At 39.3% G+C, this 11948-nt stretch overlaps 1 protein-coding gene across 4 annotated transcripts in view; it reads right to left on the bottom strand.

The window, feature by feature from the left end:
• Positions 1–9557, bottom strand: part of ZMAT4 (zinc finger matrin-type 4) — an 803377-nt gene extending 793820 nt beyond the window's left edge. For all 4 annotated transcript variants that reach the window (XM_051975573.1, XM_051975570.1, XM_051975571.1 and 1 more), the window contains exon 1: positions 9437–9557. The gene's annotated coding sequence lies outside the window, so the exon portion shown is untranslated. The remainder of the gene's footprint in view (positions 1–9436) is intronic.
• Positions 9558–11948: the final 2391 nt, after the last annotated feature.

Here is an 11948-nt window from a genome sequence, read left to right on the forward strand (position 1 = left end):
AAGAAATCATTAGAAAGCTATTCTCCTATCTCCATGCACCTAAACCAAATCAAATAAGAAAATATGGCTCATATTTAGAATCAGAACCTTCAAAAACAGATTGAGCTACAGTGTCTTATACTATCCTTTACCTACTTCCTTTGTTCATATCCTGCCAAACCCCCCCCCAAAAAAATTGAATTTTGTCCTTTTCCTTCCTTAATCCTATTTTCCCATGTAGGCCCAGATCAAATCTTGTTTCCTCAGAATGACCGTAGCTTGTTTTATATGGAACATTTACTGTGCAATTATGATTTTGAACATCATTTTATATCTGCATATTCTGTCTCTCCCTACTACATTGTAAGTTTCTTGATATAGAGAGCATATCTTATTTTTTTTTTAAACATCTTGCAGCACCTAGACTAGAATAGGTGTTCTACAAAGATTTGCTGACTGATTTTTAAAGATTTCAGAAAGATTTTATATCCCCTCAGTTGTCCAATGCAAAGCTTAATGACTTACTCATTGAGGACAATATGTCTAATGTCTAATTTAATTCTTTCCTACTGTAGTTTAAACTAAAGAATCTAAGAGCTAAAGGAGCTAGAATCTGTTATGGGTCATTTACTCCAATTCTAAATAGGAATATTCCCTCTACAATATTTGTACACACACACACACACACACACACACACACACACACACACACCTAAATAGTCATTCAACCTTTTATTAGGATACCTTCAATGAAAAAGAAGTCCCTATTTCCCAAGAATCCCATTCTACTTTAGTGAAACTCACTATCTTCTAAAGTAGGCTATTGTACCTTTGAATGACTATTGCAAAATGCTTCCTGATAGCAAGCCAAAATCTGCTTCCCTGTAGTTTCCAACCATTAATCCCAGGCTTGACTTCTGGAACTGTGCTAAACAATAATTCTTCTACTACTTTTACTAATTTTTCTACCTTTAAATTATTTGGGGGAGGGTTGTAGGGGATGAGACAAGCAGGGTTCAGATATTTGCCCAGTCACACAATTAGTAAGTATCAAGTGTCTGAGACTGAATTTGAACTCAAGTTCTCCTGGCTCCTGACTCCAAGAACAATTATCCACTAGCTAGAAATCTAAAATTCTTGAAAAGTAGAGATATAAGATGCTTCCACTGCCTTCTCCTCTCCAGGCAAATGACCTATTGAGATCTAGACATTCTATGCCTAACATAAGAATTTTAATTGTTAGGATAATTGTCATTATGTCCTGTTTTTATATTCCCGACATTTTCCTGCCTCTTTACATCTGCTTGTAGTGTCCTGATTCCCTGAAATACCTTCCTACTAAACTGTCTTAATTTTCCTTTGAGGCCCCATTTAAAGTTTTCTCTGATCACTGCCCCCACTAACACTAGTTAAAAAGATTTTTCCTTCCTTCCTTTGGATTCCTCTAGTTGCTACCATTCAGCATTTCTCACAGACTGCCTTTAGTCATCTCTCCATGTGTGTCTACATTGTCTCCTCAACTAAGCTAAGACTGCCTGAAGGGTTGAAAATAGGTCTTCTCCATTCCTGAATTCCTCACACATATGGCACATAAAACCTAGGAGATGGGCACTGAGGAAGAGCTCCATACAGATTTGCTGATTGATTGTTGACTGAAGATGGGAAAACCCAAATAGTGCTCTATACCAGGAAGATTTAGCTCACTGCTGAGACTGAGGCTGACATCATCCTCCCAGACTCAGACTGTTCTTACACCCTCTTCTTTCAGTATAAACACATGTCCATGTGCATATGCAAACATACGCATACATACATGCACACACCCCTTAGATTTTTTTTTAATTTTAGTATTTCACGCCCCTAATTCCCCATAACTTCCTATGTGATTCAGATTCTCCCAGAACAGTCACTTTCCCCTGCCTAAAGCTAGGACCCTACCAAGTGTCCCTGCCTTGTTCTGTAAGAAACCTGGATAGCATTCTCCATTCTGTACTCTGCTCTCCAGAATGTCTCTTTTGGCTCAGCCTTTGTTTTCCACAATGGTCAGCCCCACTCATCTCTATTTAATTATTCATTCACCTATAGCCAGACCAGTCAGTGAGTCATTTTCCACTGTCCAGGCCTTCCCTTTATCCTTACCTCACTCCTGCTACACCTATGGCACTTGCATCCTGTGGTTTACTCCACAAGAAACTGTGTGACCTCACCAAATCCAATCAAAATTGCCTCTAAGGGGCCAAGAGATGCCCCAGAAGGCTTTCAATATCTCAGCTTGAGGGCAACTGTTTCAGAAAGGCAGGAACTGGTGCTAGGCATTCTAGTATAATTTTCTTAGGGGGTCTGATCCATCTTAGGTGGTCTAAAGTTTGCTTATGTCACAGGCAAAATAAGGGGATTAGGATACATGATTGATAAAGTCACTCCCAGCTCTGCTATTCTCGGACTCATTCAGTTTTCTTCTTTTCATACCTTCATCTCCTCTCTTCTCACTTTCCTCTCTCTTGCTCTCATATTCCATAGGACTTCTAATCAGTCAGTCAACAAGCATTTATTAAATGCTATTAGATATTGTGCCAGACAATGAAAGAACAGTATCAAAAATGAAACAATCTCTACTCAAAAGAGATTTACACACTAAGGAGAGAAATACATATAATATGTGTGTATAGAAAATACACCTAGAAAGCAAAGTGTAATTGGGGTGCCATTCTAGGCACTAATAAATTGGTGCTCAATATAAACTTCTTAATTCCCTAAACTCTCCTCTTTCCCATTAAATTCTTACTAAAACATTATTAAATCACAACCTCTTTCTCTGCCGCCAAATACTCAAATTGGGGAACTAAGTGAGTACACAGTGTAATGGAAAGAGCATTAGGTGTAGAAGCAAAGGGACTGTCAATACAGGAAATAGAACTCTGATCAACTAGTTTCAAATCCTGTCTCAGATGATTAATAGTTGTGTAACCTTGGTTGAATCATGTGTACTTCTTGGGCAGAAGTTTCCTCATTTGCACAATGAAGGAGTTGGACTAGATAATTGTTAATGGTCCTTCTAGATATAGATCTGTTGTTCTGTCTCCTGGATTCAATTCTAACCTTTCTTACTTTTTCTGTGACTTTGGGCATGGCATAGTTAGAGTGTTGGACTTAAACTCAGAAAGACTTAGATTCAAATGCCATCTCTTGATTTTTACTAGATGTTTCACTAGGGATAAGTGACTTAGCTTCTCTTTGTCTCAGGTTCTTCATCTTCATCTAACTAGTAGAACGCTTGTGACTTATTGAGTTGAAATGATATTTTAAAGAAATTTACAAATTTTTCTTTAAATGTTGGAGATGATAACGATGACAATGATAACAATGATGGAAGATGGTGGTGGTATAGTGTAAAGATGATCCAATTTGCTTACTGTCTCTCATTTTTGAGAGTTTTCTCATTTGCAAAATGAGAAAGTTACATTAGATGACCTCTGATGCTCAGGAAACTCAGTTGATTTGGTCAATTTACTGCAGAGACATATTGTCAAAATGGAAGTATTCTAGTTCCAGCTCACCTATTGACCAGATATATGACATCCTGCTGGTCTACAATCTCTTCGCTGGCTGAGGGGAGGACGTAAAACTAGATCCCAAAAGTAGATCTCAGGTACTTTCTACTGAGCATCCTGCATGGTTCCTTCCCTCTCTCAGTATTCCCAGCAAGGAAGTTAGTATAGCAATGCCCCACTTTCACCCTACTTAATACTTCTCTCCTCTCATATCCTCGTGCTCTCAAGATAGTGGGGGAAGGTGGCTCCTACTCAGAAATATTATGAAGCTCTACACTAGCTAATCACTAAGGTTCCCCCCAGCCCTAAAATTCTAAAATTATGAATTCCATTTCTCCCTGATTCTTACAGTAATCTTTTAACCAATCCTCCTGTACCCAAGAAGAAATAGAGCTAATATATTAAAGGAAAACATCTTTCTCCTGTTCTTAAAGATCTTTTTGGAGACTACACAACTTTTTTCAGTAATCATATTCAGTTCTTAACAACTCTTGCTGTTGAAAAAAAATTTCCTTATACCTAATCTAAGTCCATCTGTTGCAATTTCTGTCTATTTTCTCTTTTGCTGTCCTTAGTGAAGATGGAGAACATCTGGCCATCATTCTCCATACAGCATCTCTTCATAAACCTGGACCACTTATTACATCATCTTTCAGCCCGCTCTTCTCTCAGGGTTAGATAATCATTGTTTCTTTTTATCTCTTGTCCTAGATTCCATATCCCAATTCTTTAATCATGTTTGTGGCATTCCTCCAGATCCAAGACAAATTCTATGAATCTCCTCATTGTGAGGTTCACAACTGAGTAGCATGCTTCAAGAGCAAATCAAAGGTTAACAGGAACCTGAAAGATGACTTCTTGTCCAACTCCATCTTAAGAATGAGGATATTGTGATGCAGATAGGCATAACTTCCTTGAGGACAGGAACAATTTATTTATATTTGGATCTCCTTCAGTGCACAGAGTCAGGAAAATAATAGACAAAAAATGTTTCTTGAATTGAATTAAGTAGCTTATTCAAGATCAGATCTGGGAATTTCTAACCCAAATGCTATATTCCCAAGCATTTCTGCCACCACTATTCTGCATGGATTCTGCAGTCACAGAAGTGAAAAGGTACAAGTTAGCCTTATGCAGAATCACAACATTGTAATCTCTGAGATCCTCTACCCACTGAAATAATGATTAAAATTTTACTTAGGACTTCCCTCTAAAAATACAGATTCTTTTGGAAGGAATAACATTTTCCACTAATATCAGACATTTATGCCCTACTATGAGTGAATATGAATTATTTTCCTAAGTTATGATAAGTAGCTACAGATCAACAAACATTTATTAATTGGGAGAAAATTTGAAGACGAGAGAAGAAGAGGAAGGACATAAGTATTATGTAGTGCTTACTATGTTCCAGGCACTTTGCTAAGTCTTTTTTTTTTTTATACATATTACATCATTTGAATTTTTTCCTTCCTCCTTCCAGACTAATACTTTAAATACATAAAATAAAATGTATAGAATTGCAAAGGAAACCAATTATGCTGAGCTACATTTATCAGTTTTTTAAGATCATTGATCCCAGTTTAAGAACACTTGGACTAAAGCAGCTCATAGAGATGATCCTTTTGGTCTCTCATGATTCCCTGGGTCATAAATCGTGGTTGGTCACACAAAGCATCAGTAGCAATGAAGACATCACCATGTCCCCAATTAGAGTAGTTGTAGTGAGGGCTGAGCATCAGTACAACTGCATTCATTGTCCCAGGTTAGTTATACCTCTCCAAGTGCTTCAGTAAGGATATGAGCAAGGTTGAGCATAATGACAGCGTACGCCTATATATGTATCCCAAGAGAATTTCTGGCTTCTGTCACACAACTTAGCAGGTTCAGAAGTGAAGAAAACAAGGCATCTAAAATTAAGTCACAATCCCTAAGGTGCCCTGATAGGAGGAGGAAAGAAGCAAGAAGGGAAAGAGGAAGAAAATATAGGCAAATCCTACAAGCTTAGGTATGCCCTGCCAGCCTTCTGTTTGAGAGAACAGTCTCAGAGATAGGGGTTGTGAGGAAAGGAGGTAAATAAGGAATTCAAGAGGCAGCACTGGAACCTACTGTGAGCAAAGCAAAAATGTGTCATTTACACTGATGTTTAGTAACAATTTTGATTATTAAGCTTTTCTAAATGAAAGATCAGAAAAAGAACCCTTAGCACTAGACTTAACTCCAGAGCCTGGTAGCAACTACCTGCAAACACAACTTTGTCTCCCTTGTGTCAAAAGTTAACTGGAAGCACATTTGCTCCTCTGTGGATAGAACTTTCAAGGGAATCATGAGGCCAATTCAAACTGTCAAATGGCACCATCCCCTGGGATAACTTGGGAGTTAAGCATTTTGGCAAGTCAAAGAAAGGGAAGTGGGAAAGGCCTTGAAGAAAGAGAACAACAAATAGCAGTTATAACAACGCAGTGCACTTAAGAGGTGTTCAATACATGTTTTGATTTTATTTACCCTAAAGTGCAAAACTAAATGGAAAATAAGAGACCATGAGTCTCTTATCTGATGTGAATTTTTTAAAATAGCAACATTTACCATTTTCCAGGCCAGACAACATAGTTTTCTTTAATAGCCAGACCAGCACAGGATGACAAGTTCACACAATAGGGTACCAAAGAGATTAGTGTTTTGGAGGTGGAAGGGCTTGGCAGGAATGGAGAGACAGGAGGGGAAGAGAGGCACATTGTGCCAGGTAACTCAGTTGCAGGAGAAAGGAAGGACAAAAAATGTTAATGTCACAATGGTTAGATGATAGAAATCTTTACGAGTTAATCAGAGTGAAGGTTTAGGGAAGCCAGCTCTAAGGAGTAATGCTACCTCCAGGGTTTGGCTAGGGCAATTTGCTGCCATGTTATGAGGAATTACTAGTCACAAATTTAATTTCCTGCATATCAATCAGTTTCTTCATATGACAACAAGCAAAGGGCTAATCAGAAAAGAATGTGATTAAAGCCTCCAACAGTATTATATATGAGGGGTTGGATTTGCTATCCAACCAAGTTGATCCAGCCTTGTTTCATGGAAAGAACACTCGATTTGGAATCAGGAGACCGGAGTTTGGATCCCAGATGTGTTCCATATAATCTATATGACCTTAAGAAGTCCTTTCACTTCCCTGGGGTTCAGTTTGCTCTATTATAAAATGAGGGGGTTGAATCAAATCATCTTTAAGGTCCCTACCAACTTGAAATCCTATGATTATGGTGCTATGCACCTCTTGAATTGTTTCTCACTTTGTTATTCTTTTTTTAGTCTAAAGATGTTATTTTAAATAATCTGTTCCAATTGAGGAAATACTGAAAAGAGGAAGGGCTAAGGGAGGAAAAATAGAGAAATGGAAAAGGGAAAAAGAAGGGAGGGAAGGAAAGGAGAGAAAGAAATAGAGGGAGGAAAGAGAGAAAGAGAGAGATGAAGTATATCACTTGTACTTTCCAAAGCTTTTTTCTTCTTTCTCCCTCCTTCCCAGCCATTTCCTTCAAAATAATGAGTCACCATTTGGGAACTGTTTTGTGTTTTTAATCTTCACTTTGAATGTTCTCTATCAATCTATCAAATGAGAAATCAATGAACTCAGAGTCAATTCAACCCCCCACCCCCATCCCTTCAATCTCTTATTCCCTGTCTTAGGTACTATTGGAACTAAGGCTTTATCTTCTGGTTTTGTTCCAGGTCTTTCCTTAATACTGTAAGAAAAATCAAAATATTCTGTCAAAATACCAAGATCTTTTCCCTCCAGACCTGTTTCTCCTTTTTGTCCTTTTAGTCTCAAGGGCCAGGTGCAGATATGCAGTGAATAAAATATGGTAGGAAGGAGATAGAAGAGAGATGTTGTCCCAGCCATTGCCCAGCTCTTCATGACCATTGCAGTCCCCTTCTACACAAGTATTTGGATTTAAAGACTGGCAGGTTTTGTTTTGTTTACAGAATTTTGTTTACAGACAGATAACACGTGCAGAAGAGAGAACTGGTTGCATCTAGCAGAAGAATCAGGCAGCTGCCTTTTTTTTTTTTAACTAAACACTTAAGAGCTCCATTAAGAATTATTCATGCCCCATACAGCTTGTCTAGAGAGAGATGGGGAAAGACCTGTTGTTTGAGCTGAAGAAAACAGGGAGCACAAAGCTAGATGGCATTTGGCAGCAGAGGGGAAGAATGTTATCAAAACCTATGCAGCCTTAATGTTTTCTGATGGAGGTGGTCAGAAACTAAAAATTTCCATCTTCAGAGACAGTGAAGAAATAAAGAGCAAAGAACATTTATCTGCACCCTTTCAAGATTCTAAGGTCAGCTGTGGGGATGGAGAGGTCAGGGTATTCATGAGCTGATGAATTGGTGGCCTACTTATTACATACAATGTTGGCATGAAGGAAGAGAAGAAAAGAAGGAAGTTAAGGACTAAAACAAATCTATTTCTACTAAAAAGTTTGCCCTGAAGAGATCTAACTTCCTGGGAAGCAAACCTAATATTTTCATATAGTGTAACTGCAGAGAGAAGAACCATCAAGTTTTCCATAGGACAAAAGGTGACTCTCAAAGCAAGCCGGGCACTAAGCCACCCATACAATCCAGAAGGCCTGAGTGCATTGTTTTGATAATTTTGCTATGTGAAATTTCTAGTTTTTTCACCTAAAATATGGTCTAAGACAACATGGCTGGTTGGTTCCATCGAGAAACAATTCCCTTGAGCACATATACCTGAATAAGGCCACTCAAAAATCATTTCTCAGACATCAGCATTGTTTCTCAAGAGAAGTAATGTTCTCTGAACCAGGCATATCTTCTGCCTCTGACTGGGCTATGTCATCCCTATTTAGTCTTTAGTGATAATAATGGCTAGCATGCACATAATAATTCTTTTAAAGTTTGCAAAGCACTTTGCATGTTTCAACTCATTTGATCCTCATAATAAATCTATGAGGTAGGTGCTTTCATCATCTCCATTTTGCAAGATGAAACTGAGTCAGAGACAGCTAGATAGCTTCTTCAGGGCCATGCATCTAATAAATATTTGAGGCAGGATTTGAACTCAGGTTTTCTTCACTCTTAAGTACAATCCTAAAGGGATTGTTTTGCCCTCCCTTAGAGAGGTGACCAAGAATAAGTCTGGAAAGGGTTCCAAAACTTGTCAGGTGAAACTCGATTAAGCAATTTATTTTCCCTCCAAGAATATTTTGATTTTGTTGGTTTCCAATGGAGCTGAGTATCTCTCCAAGGTTCTAACACCCATCAGGTCATACAGGACAGCCTGACATCGGCTTTTCTCTGTACAAACCTCCCCAGACTCAGAAAGCCCTGTCCCTCCACTGACTAAAATACATTGAGACAATTTGACAGCGAGGTGCAAGAGAAGAGACAGAAGTTTGAGAGGTCTGACACAAGTTGAAGGTCACGATAGTACCGGGAAGTTGGGCCACCTGGCAAGTAGAGAAACAGATCGAGACAGAAAGAGAAAGACAGAGGAAAAAAGCATATAATGGAGAATTCGGGCAGATGGTTCAGAACCCGAAGTCCCAATGGTAACGTACAAAAGAAAGGACCACTTACAAAAGTCCCTCCTCCTTGTTCCACCCCTTACCCAATTAACCTGAATCTACAGTCCAATAGCAACCAGAAGCATTCCAACAGATCTCGGGGAAAGCTTATTTGGAAAGGTGTAAACAAAGGGCTTCCACAGAAGTTTCCCAGATCCTCACCTCGTTTTCTTCCCAACAAAAGGCTCGGATTTCAAACCTAGATCACCTATCTTCTCATAAAGTTTTCTCTTCTTCCTGCATTTCCCTTGGGGGATCTGAACTAAAACCCACCGAGATGCAAAAGCCACAAGTAAAATCCCCATAGTGGGGCAGGTTAGGTACCTTTTCCGTGAAGCTGAAGGGGCTGGTGCCCAGAGGTTCGACGAGCAGCCGTGAAGGATGCTGTCAGGATGGAAGCACGCCGACGATTACGGCTTTTCCTCTCCCTGCGACCAGATCTTTCAGCAGCTCAGACCAACTGTGCTAGAAATTCACTTAGCAATTATCTGCTGGCATCCAAGCCCCGCCCCACGCTCTTCTCATTGGCTCTCTGGTTCCGGGCAGGTCCGCATTGGCTTTAGCCGGTCTCACTCACTGCTTTGGCTCCTACTATTATCTAAGCCATCAAAGGATATAATTCCATGTTCCATTGACAACCTGTAAGGCTCTCCTCCTGGCTTGGTTGGGGAGGAGCAGCACTTGGGAGGCTGAGGGGGAGAGAATTGGATCTATCAGCTAATCAGGCTGTTGCCCCCCCCTCCCCAGCATTTTAACTTCTCCAAAAGAGAGTCCGTGGCAACAATCCCCTGGCCTTGTCAGTTTTTTCTTCCCCTAAATGGCAATTATTTCTTAGAGCAATATGAGCCTTCAGACCATAGGGAGCCTGGAGGGGCGAGCCAGAAGTAGAAAAGATTTTGGACGAAGGAATCTGGGGACGTCCTTTCTGAGTCCACACCCCGATGTGTGAAGGTCATTTAGGTTACTGTGAGAACAGCTTAAGCATCTTAATTGGGGTGTGGGCTCAACATTTTGCTTGCCCATCCCCCACAATACTGCACCAGATAGGCAACTGGGTATTGGGGAAAGAGTAATGGTTCTGGAGTCTGGAAATAATTGAGTTTAAATTCCAGCTCTAACGATTTACTAGCTGCGTGACTCATAAACAAACCATTCCAACCCAAACCTCAGTTTCCTCAGTATTAAGATGAGAGTAGCTGCACTTTCACGACCTACAGAAATTTGCGGAATGAGCAATTTAAGCGCCTTAGCTTTAAATACAAGGTGATCCCCACAATTTTAGGGTAATTGGGGGATCTAAAAACTTTAAAATGCCCTAAGACTTTAAGAACATTCTACAGATGAATTGCAACTCCTTCCAAGGGGTCAGGCTGGTTTATAAGATAAAAGAGTATCTTTCTCAAGGTCTTTTTACAAAGAGAAAACGTGAGAATTGCTCCTGCTCTACTTACTGTTCTCTCCCTGGTGATATTGGAAGGGTTCTGGATCTGGGCTCTATTTCTCCCAGGGTCCCCATTTGTGTGTATATCCGTGTGTTTATGTGTATGTGTGCTTTACTAACCTGATCTAACTATAAGATGGAACTTAGACATTGTACTTTCAGTAAGAAAAGGAAAAGAGAAAAACAAGTGAGAATATCAAGCCAAAAGGGATGGTGGAAAACACTGGAATAGAGGGTAAAACGAATTTAAATCTCACCTCTGCTACTTTCAGGTATCTGTTTGACCTTGGACAAGTGACTCTCTGAGTCTCTCCTTTATAAAATGAAGGCATCATACTAGAATTATGACTGCTAAAATCCCTTTCAGATTTTTTTGTGTTCGATAGTCACATGCTTTCTTCTGCTTTTCCAAACTTTGAATTTTATAAAACTAAAAATGCATTTGATACCAATTTTTATCCATGATATACTTAAGCTCACATTATAAGGACCATTAGCTTCTGACTTTTAAAAGATTTTCTTCATGAGTCATAGGGTTCTTTGGAAATGAAGAGAGGGCATTTTTTTCCCTGAGGCAATTGGGGTTAAGTGACTTGTCTAGGAGGTCACATTTGAACTCAAATCCTCCTGACTTCAGAGCTGGTGCTTTATTCACTGCAACAACTAGCTGCCCCAGAGGGCAAATTTTTAAAGTCCCTGTATAAGTGTATTAATTCATTCATGTAGCAAACATTTATGAAGCATTTGATTTATATATACCCTGTTTGGATAGAAAGAAATCCTTCTTGTAAAATAAAAGGTTTGTAAACCCTATTGTGTAAAAAAAAAAAAAAAAAAAAAAAAAAAAAGAGCTTTGCATTCCCTTTGCCCAGCTGAACCCTAACATTCTCTAAGATCCAGCTCAAGCTTCATATCCTGCCATTCTGCCCCACTTCTAACCTGTTTGTTCTCAACACCTATAGCAGACCTCTTATTTAGCACTTGGAATCTTTTATTGTTTTGTGAACTATCTTCTTATATGTATACATTTGTCTCCTCCAAAAATCCTACAAGTGCCTTCTAGCAGTGATTCTCGTTCTGAATGGATACGCCTACTGAAACAGCTACTAACAAGTAGTAAAACCTTCAAGTACAAAACAACACAGGACTGTTTATCATCCAAGGGTCAGCCGATCTAATGATAATAGCTGACATTTATATAGTGCCTTACACTCTTTACGAAGTGCTTCCCATTTGTCACCTACTTGATCTTCACAACAGAAGTAGTTAGAGCAGGCATCATCCCCATTTGCCAAATGAGGAGACTAGGGGCCAGAAATGTCAAATGTTTTGCCTAACATTACCTAGTTAATAAATAATAGTGCTGAGTTTCAAATCCAGTTCTGAATACAGTAG

Source organism: Antechinus flavipes, chromosome 2, assembly GCF_016432865.1.
Source record: "Antechinus flavipes isolate AdamAnt ecotype Samford, QLD, Australia chromosome 2, AdamAnt_v2, whole genome shotgun sequence".
Classification (NCBI taxonomy): domain Eukaryota; kingdom Metazoa; phylum Chordata; class Mammalia; order Dasyuromorphia; family Dasyuridae; genus Antechinus; species Antechinus flavipes.